This window comes from Lepidochelys kempii, chromosome 9 (genome assembly GCF_965140265.1).
Source record: "Lepidochelys kempii isolate rLepKem1 chromosome 9, rLepKem1.hap2, whole genome shotgun sequence".
NCBI classification, from domain to species: Eukaryota; Metazoa; Chordata; order Testudines; family Cheloniidae; genus Lepidochelys; species Lepidochelys kempii.
The window spans coordinates 62022285-62034801 of record NC_133264.1 but is presented as its reverse complement, the minus strand read 5'-3'; the positions used below and the strand labels follow the sequence as shown (position 1 = coordinate 62034801).

The 12517-nt window shown below is 45.6% G+C and overlaps 1 protein-coding gene across 1 annotated transcript in view; it reads right to left on the bottom strand.

The window, feature by feature from the left end:
* LOC140917570 (BTB/POZ domain-containing protein KCTD16-like) overlaps nucleotides 1-148 on the bottom strand; it is a 40370-nt gene extending 40222 nt beyond the window's left edge. The window contains exon 1 of the mRNA XM_073360687.1: nucleotides 97-148. The gene's annotated coding sequence lies outside the window, so the exon portion shown is untranslated. The remainder of the gene's footprint in view (nucleotides 1-96) is intronic.
* Nucleotides 149-12517: the final 12369 nt, after the last annotated feature.

Below are 12517 nucleotides of genomic sequence, written 5' to 3'. Positions count from 1 at the left end.
CTACAGCCCAAGCCCTCTCCATACCATAACTGACCCTTCACCCCCCTCCAATAGCTTCCCCCCAGAACAATACCACTCCTTTATGTTGCACCTTACCTGGGAAGCTGAAGTGTCCAGAAACCTGCCTTGAGCCTTGCCCTCGGGCTCCAGAACCTAGAGTAAGAAGCAAAAAGAATGTGTTGCTCTGAGTTGCCACCAGCATCACTCTACAGCTCTGGTTGTAACATCTCTTTGTATAGGCTCCCAAATTTGGCCAGGATTAGGTAAAACCCCAACAATTCCACAATGATCCCCTCCCATTAAAAATCATTTTCAGGGACAATATTTCCCTATGAACTTGCAGCAGAGTCAGCCATGTTTTATGTTTCAAGAGCCATGGCCTTCTTTTGAAACATCTCTAATAATCTCTCTGGAATATGCTCACTTCTAGGAGTATTCATACCATTTCAGTAGGGGAGCACAAACCAAGGACCAACATGGATCCAGGTCAGAATTCTGCAGCTCAGACTCACCTCAGCACTGTAGTTAAAGTGATGTCCATGGACACCTTCCAAACACTGATTTTCAAGGCTTGAGTTAATGGACTTTTATTCGGTGGCTTTAAATAATGGCTTTGCTTGACTGTGTGCCACAGATCTAACTTAATTTGTAGCTGACTTAATTGTAACCAATAGGAACACAGTACGCAAATGAACTGAGGAGGAGGACAGTAACGAGGAAGGCTATAGCTTGTATCAACTAAAAGTGTTATTGCCCTACAGGGAAATGCCTTCATGCACGAGCCAAAGGCAAGTTCTTCTGCAAGGCTCAATTCTCCTGGGAAAGTAGTGTCACATGGGTGCCCTTGACTGTCCCCTTGTGCTACAACTTCACCAACCCTGTTATGTTCTTCCCATACACCCAGAGCAACCCTTCACTTCCCATCTGAAATGGCTTTCATTATAGGTTAAGGAAGAGGACAATAAGAAAGAACAAAAGCAAAGTCTCCATGACAGAGAGAGCACACACACACATACTGTCTGCGTCTCCCCTCTAACCGTCTGCAGCCAATCCCAAGACAAAATGGCTACAGTCCATGCACACAAGCAAAGGTCTTAGAAATGTAATGGTGCAGTACAGAGAAAACAAAAGCAATGGTTCCATAGCTTAAATACATCACCAGGACCAACTAGACTCAGGGACACCTTGAGGCCCAGTAAGCCCACTGAGGACATATTTGTGAGTAGCTTGGGTATCTAAATTACATAGCCTACCACGTGACTCATGGCACAATGCGATTTTCTTCTGACTCACCTCCTCCTGCAGTTACCTCCTTCACAAGCAGCACTTCTAACAGGGAGAACCCAGAGAAAGTGCCACTGTTTCAGTGTATCCACATGAATGGCCCTTTGAACAGCAGTCTTAATCTCCTGTAGTTCTAAGAACATTAGGAGAGGATTTTTTTCCATGGTTAGGGATGGAGAAACATGCCAAGCTCCAGGTACCTGCTGTTACTGTAAACATGTTATCTGTGAGTCAGAGCTGGCGGAATTGTTTATAACAAATACAGTTGGCTGTATGATCAGCCAATTAGAGTTTGTTCCCATGATGTCATGTCTGTAACTTCATAGCTGAGATGCTTTGGTATGGTCCAGGAGGGGGTGGAATTTGTTTAGCTGTGGAGACAGAACTAGACCACACTGTTTGAGTCCAGCTTCGAATGTTTGTCTGTGGGTTTTGCTTGGGCTCATCTCACTCAGAAACCAGACAGAGCCAGAATGATCTCTAACCTCCCCTGCAGACCCCAGTTCTCTCTCATTCCAAGCTCAACACTCACAAGTGGCAATGAGACCTGACAGGTGACTCCAATCCATGATGGGTGGGGGACTCACTGAAAAATCTCCAACCAATTATATCTGTCATGATATAATGACAGTTGAAGAGTAACTTTGCCAGCAGCAGCACCACGTATCACCAGGAGAATTCATCCACAAAGTGCCCTTGGTGAACAGGGGGACTAGATACCTTCGGAGACTGGTGAGGAAAGTAGGGGCCTTTCACCTGTTTAGATCTGGCTTGGGTTGGTGGTGTCTGAAGTCACCATCTGACGTAGGGGCTGGAACTAGGGGTGCTCCAGTGGTTTCCATTCTATACAGGATTAGCAGTTTGGTTCAATGGCTCGCAGCACCCCCACTATACAAATTGTTCCAGTGCCCCTGCCATATGATGGCTCACAGAAAAGGCTGTGGGGACTCAGAACATTTCTATTCTATAGAAGTTCTTATCCTGCCACCATCACTGCTGTATCTCAGTGCCTTCTGGTCAAGCATTAAGTGATGTTGCTAACCCCACTCATGAATGGTTCACTCTCTCACATCCTTGCCCCAGGGGGAAGAATTGTGTGTGCAGTGGAGTGGTTTGTTCTGAAAGGTGTTTTTCTTGATTTGTGTTTTAAATATGCACTTTGCTCTGTGTTTGTTAGCCAAGGCAGGTCAAAGACTTATACCTTGCCCTTGGAACTGAAGGTGGTGGCTCTTAGTTCCTGGAGGAGTTCATTCCAAGGTGTCAGACAAGCCTTGGGAAAGCTCCGTCTTCGGCACAGGTGAATTTACCCTTGTGGTAGAGTTTTATTGCACCTGAGGTGGGGAGCCATCGACCGCAATCCCCATCCCAGAGCTGCAAGCAATCTTCTAGGTACCCTAGGCCCAGGCCACAAAGTGCCTTAAAGATAAGGATCGAGGCCTTGACTCAGCATTCTCTGGGAAGCCAGCGTAGAGCACAGAGGACAGGGCTGATGGGCCTGCAGTAGCCAGTGTGGCTGAGGTGTGCTGCAGCATTCTCAACTAGATGAAGGTCCATAAATGGTGGCTTCATGCCCAGGTAGAGCACATTGCTGTAATCCACTCAAGAGATGTGTGTAACCAAGACTAGACCATCATTCACAAGGAGGAGACTCTCCTAGCCAACCAGAGACGGTAGATAGCCACCTCTGTGTGTAAGGCTATGAGAGCACTCAGCATCAACAACGAATTTAGGAGCACTCCTGAATTCCAGACTGAATTGACCAATTACAGGTGTGTCCCTCCACCCAAATGAGACCGCACCGAGTCTGCAGCGTGTTTCCCGCACCTTGTCTAGTGAACTAGTATCGGTGCCACAAAAGCTGTTGGCACAGCTGGGCCCCTTGTGCTGGTGTCAGCAGAGAGGCCGAGAGGTGACTAGGCCCCAGAAGTTGACCTCCTCTTGCAGCCTCCAGGGCAGGGCTGAGGACATTGGCAGGGACACTCTGAGGGAAGCCTGGCCTGCCACTGGCACTGTCCTTTTGTAGGACGAACTCCGTCTCCAGGGCTCTTAATTTAGTGCCTTACACTTGCAATAATTTCCTTCAAATATAACGTTGGACAAACTTCCCTACATAGATATTCCCAGAGCAGCACAATCTGTCTCAGCCAAAAAGCTAAATATTAGTCCTTTCAAAGACCTGCCTTCATATGTATTTATACAACGGGCTCTCGCTGCTACAACCCATCTGGTCACTAATCCATGTTTTAAACAAAACCTCTGACACATAATCCATGGTCTCACAACTATTTAGATAGCAATGGCCAGATTCCCAGCTGGGGTAAACCAGCATGGCTCTACTGAACTGAGCGGGTCTCCTTCAAACTACACCAGCCAAGGATCTGGCCATATGTGTTGGAAGAGTCCACGGGCCTCATTCTCTGCTGGGTTTTAACAGTTTTTTGTCAGTGCAGCTTCACTGAGGTCAATGGAGTTTCCACTGAAGTCCAGGTTCCTCAAGTGCACGACATGGTCGTGACAAAGTGGGACAATGTCTATTTTTTTATGACTAGTCTGTGTGAGTCAGTTTCCCTGCCTGTCTGAATGCATAGAATTAAATTAAGGAGGGCCAAGAAGGGGTTGTTGCAGAAAGAAGCAGGAAAGGTAGTACAGTGACATCCTCACGTTCAACGCTTCAGAGGAGTTCAGATAGCAGTGAGGGGAGAAACTGCTAATATGGCTCCATCCGGGCTAGGATGGGTTACCTGTCCCAATGCTAAGCCTGGGATCAAAGCCCATAAAAGAGGGAGAGGGTTTGGGTGAACTAGGAGAGGCTACAGAGGATGCGGCAGTGGAAAAGCTGACAGCCTGGGAAACCATACTCCTAGAGAGGGATCAGGCTGCAGGTAGCGGTTCGCCCAATTCAACGACGGGAAATAACAATCCAGGCCTGCGTGAGCTATGGATACAGAGGTTAAGGTTAGATAAGCAAATATGCATGTAGGACTTTTTGTTTATACTTTGGCCCTGCATACTTTGTACTGTTGGAAGAAAGAATAAATGCTGCTTTGTTCAGAAGTTGTTGGTTTTGAATCATTTTAATCAGCTGCTGTCACAAGCTCCACAGGGAAACCCACTTGGACCTGGTGAATGAGTCGTGGTTGGTACCCAGGGGGCTATGACCCAGGTCCTGGTCTGAGAGTGGGTGAATTGCAGAATTCCACCCCAGAAGAAAGAGGCCTGTTCCTGTACCGGATCCGGATTGGCTACAGAGCTTGCTTACACCATCTGATGTATTCATCATAAGATCTTTCAATGCTCTGCCAGGCATGGCTGAAGTTTGTTTAAAGCAGGTATTTTATACACAGTGCCATCAGTATATTACAGTTTAGCATTCCATTACACTGCCCCTTTAAGTTCTACATTCCTGCCATTTACAATCATTACGATATCACGCGGTCTTTGAAGTTCAGTACAGATCAGTCTGTCAAGTGTCTCTGAATTGTACTGATTTTCTAATTACATGACCCAAATGTATAACAACTTGGTCATCTGGCTGTCCTTTAATTGTATCAACTGGCTGTGGTTGAGTTGGAATTCTTGAGTCTTCTTGTTCTTCATTCACCATCTCTGGAATTTGCTTTGTTGATTGTTCTTTCTGAGGAACAAACTGTAGATGTTGACAGTTTCTGTTGAGCTCTTCATTGTCGGTCTCAATCACATATGATCTGGGCATGGAATTCTTTTTCTTTATGACCGCTGGAGTTGTCCATCCATTTTCTCCAGCCAATTTGACAGGAATTCGATCACCAGGTTTGAGACCCTGTAATTCTCTGAGTGACATCTGTTGCAAAAATGTTCATAAGCTTCTTTTAGCCCTTTTGGCTACTCTCTTCATGTCTGGCCACTTGGAAATAGGTTCTTTTCCAAAGTTGGAACAGTAGTTTTGAGTTCTCTCCTCAGGAGTTGTGCTGGACTATATCCAGTAGCTGCTATTTTTGCTGATCTGTAACTTAGAAGAGCAAGGAAACAATCTTCTTGCTATAGGATTTTCTTGGCTGTCCATAGAGCTCTCTCAGCCTCTCCATTCGCTTGTGGGTAATGTAGGCTGCTAGCAATAAAATCAAAATCATATTTCATTTGGAAGGACGTAAATTCTGCAGCAGTGAACTGTGGTCCATTGACCGTCAATAGTTGTTCTGGAATACCAAAGTAAGCAAAAGTGCACTTCCTGTTTTCAGTAACACTGCAATACATGACATCTTTCAAGTTCACTCTTTCTATATATCTGGAAAAATAGTCCACAATGACCAGAAAATGATGATCTCTGAACTTGCATCAAATCTGCAGCTAGTCTCGTCCAAGATTTGCCTTGTAGACGTGTTGTTATTAAAGGTACTTTGTGTTGTGGTGGTCTGTTAGTTCTGCAATATTCACATGCAGATACTTTATGACCTTGCTGATGTCTGGCCACCACACTGACTGGCTGACCCATTCACAGCACTTAGTTACTCCTTGATGTCCTTCATGGATGCGGTTTAGGATTTCTTCTTTCATTTCATTTTGAATTACGATGCAATTGCCTTTAATCATGAGTCCATTTGACTTGCTTAATTGTCCATGCACGGCAAAGTAGTCTCTTGTCACTTCCTTAGTGTCCTTTAGATACTTGGGCCAATGTAACTTAGAACCTCCTGAAGTTCTGTGTCTGAGGTTGCTTTTTGTAGCTGGAGCAGTCTTTTTTCTGTATGTCTCCACAGCATCCATGCATGCCTTTACATCATCTTCGAGCTCATGGGAAGTTGAGTGCGATGCTGTGCTCCATGACAGAGAGACTGCTACTAACAGATTTTTCCCAGGAACATACTTAGCAATTGGGTTAAATTGCATTATCCTTTGCAATAGACACTGGCATCTCAGTGGTGCTGGATCCAGGTCTTTTCTGTTGATGAAGGTTACAAGTGGTTTATGGTCTTTTAGCTGTATAAATGAGTCCAGTTCACACAGATATCTGTAAAAGTTCTCACACATCTATATGCTCAACAGGCACTCATTTGCAATCTGTGCATGTTGTTTTTCTGTGTATGTGTGTGTGGCTATGTGCTGGACTTTAACAGTTCATTCAGTGGTTTCAGCACAGTAGAAAGGCCTTGCAGATATCAACTAAGGTAATTTGCCATCCCAAGTATATGTCTCAGTTCTGGTACATTAGTTGGTGCATTCAATTCTCTAATTGCTTTTACTTTCTCAGAGCTAGGATGGATTCCATCTTTGTTTATTGTCTGTCTCAGAAACTCAGTTCAGGGTAGATGGAAAATGCATTTTTCCTTGTTTTGCTTCAGTCCAGACCGACTGATTAGGCTTAGGACTTTGCTGAGGGTTTTGTTGTGTTCTTCCACTGAAGATCGATATCATCCATGAAAACCTACAACTCCATTTGTGTTTGTTAGCAGTTCTGCGATCTTCCTTTGGAAACTTTCAGGTGCACTGGGAATCCCAAAAGGTGATCTTTGAAAGCAAAATATCCCAAAGGGTGTGATAAATATAGTCAGCTTAGCACTTTCTTTGGCTAAAGGAATTTTTTTCCAGAATCTGCTCAAAGCATCCAGCTTGGAGAATACTGTAGCTCCTCCTACTTTGGGGAGGAAGTCATCCATTGTTGGGAGGATATATTTTTATCTTGCGACTGCTTCATTACATTTTAAGATACACAGAGATTCATATTTTTCCATTTTTCTTTATAACTGGTACCATTGAGGCCCACCATGCTGTTGGCTCAGAGATTTTCTCAATTATGCCAATCCACTTCATTCTCTTTAACTCAGTTTCTACTCTATGAAGTAATGGGACAGGAATCCTGAGAGATGTATGTAAACAGGATTGTTCTGCATTGTCTCTTAAGGTTACTTGTACTGGATCTCCTTTCAAAAGTCCAGTATAACCAAATACTTCATCAGGTTCTTCTACCTTTCTCACTAGGCCCACCATGACTGCCACACTGCAGTTGAGAAGGTCTTTGATCCTTCGAGTACATACAAAGCTATGCATTTAGAGTACAAGTTGTTTCTGCGGTGCACGGGCCATGCATTTCAGGGCTAGTCAGAGCTGGGTCAGGTGACTTCAGCTCTGGGAGGGGTTGAGGGTTACCGTAAGTTCTTTCTGAGATGAGTCCCAAAGAAGTGGCTGAACTGTTAACGAAAATATGTACTGAAAATCAGCTTCTATAGGAGAGTACATGATAGCAAAAAGTGTCATGCATATCTTTGCTAGGGGTGATCTGGGAAATCACTAAGCCTTATTCTGTGTCTAGTACGTTAATTGAAACAATAATTAAAGAGAGAGTTAAAAGACACCTACTAATACCTATCTCTTTATATATTCCTAGATTCCAAGGCCAGAGGGGACCATTGTAATCAACTAGTCTGGCCTCCTGTGCAGCACCGGCCAGAGAACTTCCCCACAATAATTCCTAGAGCAGATCTTTTACCAAAACATCCCATCTTCATTTTAAAATTGCAGTGTCCCTGATGGCTAAAGGTGGCCTCACAGGCATCCCAGCCTCAGCATGGTCCCTCAAATTTTTAGGTCAATAATGCCCTTGCTGCCAGATAATTTATTTTCATAAATGCTCCCAAAGTCACCAGGTGTTGCCCATCACCATAATACCAAAACCAGACTCTTCCTCAGACTCCCTCTTCAATCAGAGCGGGCAGGTTTGCAGGTTACTCTCTGGTGACCTCCAGCTGACCTCAAAGCCCAAACAAAAAGCACAGAATAAACATCAACCACCCACGCTGGCTTAACGAAGATTCAAAGTAACTAAGGCCCACCCACCCGGGACTTAAACTCTTAGTCCCTCCTGGGTTCTGCCCCTAGCTTGCGACTATTCCCTCAAACCTTCCTTCTCTCTGGGCTCAGAGAAACCAGTAGGCAAACTTCCCCCCACTGCCCTCCTGGCCTGGGGCTTTCCCAGCTCTCTTCCCACAGCAGCTCTCCACTACTGCTCCCTGGGAAAACTCCAACAGCTAGTTCACTCTCTCAAGATCTTCCCCCACATCCCAGCAGTCCCTTCCCACCTCTCTTTCTGAACCACTGCCTGACCCTTTAGGTAGGCCAAGTATCTTCTCTTCAGTCCCCCCTGAAGGAAATCAACTAGGCACAGCTGGGCCGGGCCTGCTCCCTCTTAAAGGGGCCTGGATAGTCTCATCTAACTTTTCAGCAGTAGTTAAAAAATTTGGGGGCTCCTATTTACCCTCTCTCTTAATACACGAGCAAGCGAGCATTCGGTGAAACTGAAAGGCAATACATTTCAAATGTCTAAAGGAAATCCCATATACAAGGCACAGCTAACCTGTGGAACTCACTGACACAAGGCATCAAGCCCAGTAGCATTCAACAAAAGGGTAGACATTTGTATGACTAAGAGCGGGCCAGCTCTGCCAGTTGTGTAATTCCTTGTAGCTCAGTGGAGTTTCACTGATTCACACCAGCTTAGCATCTGGCCCAATACCTAGAATTACATTAGATAGGCTTCAGAGTAGCATAACATTTTCTAAGGTTGCTTTGGGACACTAGCCAATCACTAACTGCCCGGGAGTAGATAGAAATCTCCCCACAGGCCCCTTAATGCAAAATTGTCAGTTATTTTGTAGGGCTTTCTCGCATCTTTCTCCAAAGCATCTGGTATTCGCCACTGTCAGAGACAGGATACTGGACTAGACAGGCCATTTGTCTGTTCCTGTCTTGCAAATCCTATGTTCCTTCCTATTTTGTTTGCTACTGTCATTATCTGCAGTTTTAGGTCTCCCTGTGTATTGTTTCTGGATAGGCTTCAGCTCTTAATCTCTATTTGTTTATTCATTTTGCTGGAAAGCTTTTTAGTTCACCTTTAACAAAACTCACATGTAATTTAATTACAAGGGATGTTCAGTGGTGAGTTCATCTTATCAGAGAAGAGTATTAATTAGATCATGAGCAGTCTGGGGGGGTGGAGGAAGAAGTGGGAGATACATTGCAAGAGTGTTGTGTTATGTCATCTGAGCAGTGATGACATTATTATTATCTCCACCTCTTCAGTGTGAATTTCTCACACAGATAGATGACTTCACATAGCAGAATTTCACTATCAAACATTCATTGCAAGGTCGATTTTTAAAAAGCCTATTTTATTTGATGAGGGTTTATGGACACCCCTCCAAGGACCCAGTGGGACATTCCACAAGAATGGGACTGACCAATCCTGTTCCCTGCTGGAGGATCAAGTCAGCAGTGCTTGACTGCATGTCCTAGGGCCTATAGAGTGTGAATGGAGATTCTCCTTTACCTCAGAAGGTAGGCATTTGTGTTTTGGAGCAGGAAGATCAGTGCCCCCACCACCACCACCACCACACACATACATTATTGCTGTGAAGTTCTTAGTGATAGTGGTATGCAAAATGGTGACAAATGGGAAATTGTAGATGGCCATGAATTTTGTTGTACTAGGTACACAGAACAGACAGGGTGGTGGGGATGTAATAAAGAGCCTATTTCCAATACTTGCAAGGGACTGGTGGGGTGAAACGGAGCAGCAGTGTCTATTGCACACATTCCTCACCAGCAGTGGCGGGATTATGGTTTTGTGGGGCCCTGGGCCAGAGCAAGTGAGGAAATGGGGTCAGTGCATGGAGGTGCCCATTTTTCCGGGGCCCCTCAAATGGCCGGGGCCCCTGGGCACAGACTCCATTGGCTCAGTGGCTAATCTGATAGCTCACCAGTACGTTTGTTCTGGTGCTCATCATGCTCTGAGGGCTGTTTAAGGCAGAAAGGCAGAAAATTTGCATTTGATACAGATTTTCCAAAAGTCACAGGCTGATCACAAGTTTGGTGGCAACATGACATACTCCGCGCATGGGCAGGCAGGGAAGGTGCTCACAATGCACACTTCACTCTCTAATGCCCCCTACTGCCTGGAAGGAGCCATGCCTAGCATGGCTTAGCCAGAGAATAGGAAAACCTGACACAGAAGCCTTTGATGCAGTGGGAGGCTTCAAGGGAAACTCTCCCTTGGCCAAAAGCCCTTGGAAATTAAAGAGCTGTCCTGTCAGCCTGAACTCTGACTGCTGAGTATATGCTTCTCCTTAATTATAATGGAAGGATAATCTCAGTTTGGTTAAACCCCAAGGGTCTGATTCTCCTCTCACCCTGGTGTAGATGGGCAGCAACTCCACTGCAATCAGCATCCCATGTGGAGCCAGCATCAGGGACAGCAGAATCAGGGGCAGGATGTTTTTCCCATTATTTGTGGAAGAATTAATCAGAAAATTGCAGTCCGGCAGGCTTCAGAGCAGGAGTCCAATCCCCTTAAATCGTCTATGCCCCGCCACTGAGCTCTCAGCCACAGATTATTTAAATAATGGTTCTGTTTTGATTTTATTCTATTTTTTAAAAGCGACCCAGGATTTTGTATCAAATCATATGTAAAATGATATTAATCATCCTAACATGGCTGTCTGGATTTCCCAAGCCGCTGGAAGGTGGAAGAAGGGCAGGCTGACAGGTTCATGTCCATGGCCCAACCTGTGATGAAATAACAGCCTGGGAATGATGTCTGGAATAGTGCTGGGAGGGATATTGCTGTCAGCCTTTCACTTGTGCAGACCTGATTTAATATTAGGACTAGATCACATGTGAAATGAGAGTGGTGATCTCAGCTTAATCCGCTATAACATTCCAGCTGGTGGGTCAGGGGGCTGCTGAAGGTCAGAACAGAGAGCTTTTCTCATTGCTCCCAATGCCCCATTGGGTCACCCTTCTGCCTCTATGTGTTTGTCCCCTACAAATTCCCTATACAGGACTGGCCCAGAGGCCCTTTCCCTTCCCTTGAAGCAAAGCTTCACTTCCCAGAGTTACTTTATGTTTTTTAGTCTGGCTCAAATTCAACCCAGGTGTAGACTGGCACACCTTCATTTGAGAGGAGTTGTAATCGCACCCTCTAGTGCCATGGCTGAATTTGTTCCTTTGACTCAAAGGGCAAAATTCTGGATAGATAACGATGGACAGATAGAGGGGTGTGAGGACAGACAGATCCTCTATCTTACAGCAGAATTTGCCCCAGTCTTTGGAATCTATATGCTGCTCCAAAGAAAAACAGAGAAAATTAAAAACAGCCTTGAAAAAAATACAGCATGGGGCAGAACCCCTGATCAGTCCAGATCTGCTCTCAGCCTGTAACCATGTCTGCAGGAAAGGTTGTCCTAAGACTGAATGCAGTTTTGACCTTGACTTGTTCTCACAGAAGGCACAGCACAAGGGCTGACTTTCCATGTGAGCAGGAGTAAGAATTATTATATGCAGACCAGGGCTTGACAAAATACAATGCAGGCCTGGCCCAGCCCCAAGGAGTCTAGAAAGGCAGGACACAGTGCAAGACCCTGAGGAGGGAGGGGCTTGGCATTCATTTTTGTAGCGCTATTAATTCACTTCGAGTGGGCAGCACAAAGAAGCAAGGCTTTAAAGGGGACTGGACTGAGGATTGGGTGGTGGGTGGCGAAAAGCCGTGGCCAGGAGCAGTGCTGAGGCAAGGACAGAGAAAGGGTGTTGCTGGCAGAGCACAGGCTGTGAGCGTGGAACATGGTGAGAGGTGGTGGTGAGCCTTCCCTTGTATACAGTAGGATGGTGAGTAGCGCACTCACGCGCCAGGTGCAAGACTTGGTTCAAATCCCCACTCTGCCTAATGTGGAGCAGGGATCTGATCCCAGATCTCCCAGCTAAGTGCCTTCACCACTAAGCTGTAGGGATAGTCCAGAATGGGCTGCTTTCAATCTCCTGGTGAAGCTGATCCGCTTTGTAAAAACTACTTAAATATATGGGAGCAGGGACTCAAACCTGACTTTGCCACAGCCCAAGGGCATGCTCAAACCACTGGCTAGAAAGTCACTCTCACCCTCTCTCTGACACAATATCTCGGGGTTGTGGATTCCACTAGGCAGCAGTGTGCCTAAAGTTAGACCTTCAAAGGCTCAGCCTAACTCCCCTTTGTGAATCTAGCCCTAGCTGTCTCCCTGTGCAGCGTAGCATTCCATGCAGGGCATAGTCTCTGGTCAACAAGAGAGACAAAGTGGGGAGACCCAAATGATATGGAAACTTGTATAATGCCTGGTTTGCACTTCACAATTAGATCAACCTAGTTACTGCCTCTCAGCGAGATAGATTAACTACATCGATAGAAAAACCTCCTGCTGTCAATGTGGGAAGCACCTAGGCTACACCAGCATAG